The sequence below is a fragment of the Gavialis gangeticus genome, unplaced genomic scaffold, assembly GCF_001723915.1.
Source record: "Gavialis gangeticus isolate Ggan-Ray unplaced genomic scaffold, GavGan_comp1, whole genome shotgun sequence".
NCBI classification, from domain to species: Eukaryota; Metazoa; Chordata; order Crocodylia; family Gavialidae; genus Gavialis; species Gavialis gangeticus.
In genome coordinates, this window is record NW_017728992.1 from 110,337,735 (window position 1) to 110,338,922 (window position 1,188).

At 46.0% G+C, this 1,188-nt stretch overlaps 1 protein-coding gene across 8 annotated transcripts in view; it reads left to right on the forward strand.

The window, feature by feature from the left end:
• The window catches only part of DTNA (dystrobrevin alpha), a 416,444-nt gene that overhangs the window by 133,828 nt on the left and 281,428 nt on the right, over nucleotides 1-1,188 (forward strand). The window lies entirely within an intron of this gene.

Sequence of the window (1,188 nt, forward strand, 5' to 3'; positions counted from 1 at the left end):
GGATTGCACCTGTTGCAGAACAGTGGATGAGAGTCAGGAGAAGAAAGGAGTTCTGTGTAAAGATCTCCACGAGGCAGGGTTTTTGCTTTGGCATTTCAAAGCTAGAGATGACTCAGCTAGATGTCAGCAGGCTGATACTGTAGGGGATGCTGAAGGTTTGGGCACTTGATATGAATTGCCTAATCCAGATGCCCAGCAACTTGGACTAAGAGGTATCTTTTAGGGATGAGACAGCCTATTGAAACTTCTGGGAGACCTGTAAAGAATCATAGAAAGACCTCTTCCTGGCAGATTTTGATTTTGAGTCTGTCAAGGACACCTGAGAGAGTAGTCATAATTAAGATGTATGTAGATTTTATTGAAGAGGAAGATATAAGATTGTCACTATAAAGGCATGGCAAGAGAGTAGAGAACATGGACAAGGTACAAGACCTGGATGGAGCCTAGAGAACCTGACAGACTCAGTAGGGGCAGGTGAGGTTTTGACACCTGCCTCCTGGAATTGCTTTGGCCCCACAGAGGACTGGTGGTTTACTATGGACAGCCAAAATTACGATTGAGGTACAAGGAGGAGGGGCATTTGGCAGTTGCTTGCCCATATGGATTTGCATGGCATGCAGAAAAAAGGGTCATGGTGTGCAAACTTGTAAGAAGAAACAGAAGTATAATTTGTGTGGAGAATCGGGTCATGTGTTCTGTACCTTCCCTAGATCATTTGCAAATACAGTCAAAAGACAACAAGTTGGAGAGAGTATAGCAAGGAAAAGTAGGCAGAGAGGGAATCAGGTACTGTAGGGGGCACAGATGAGGGAAGAGGAAGCAGGTGAGGAAGAAGAAAATAGGCCAGAGAGGGAGGGAGAGATGGGGCCCATGGAGAAAGAGGAGTTTAGGTCCTCACAGATACTGGCAAGGAGGGTAGTGGAGCATAAACTACAGGACACGCAAAAGGCAGTGCCTGGAGTTGAGAGTAGGTCTTCTAGGATGGATGCAGCGGGCCACTCACGGTTCTGCATAGACTTTATTTTGGGGGTTGTGGACTGGAAAGTTTCAGTGGGAGAGAGAATACGAGTCTTCTGTGACCATCTGCTACTGAGGACAGTGTTGAAAGTGGGGAGAGCAAGGAATACCAGAGAGAAGGCAGTAGAAGTTAAATACATGACTATTGGACAACAAACAAGTGTGCAGATG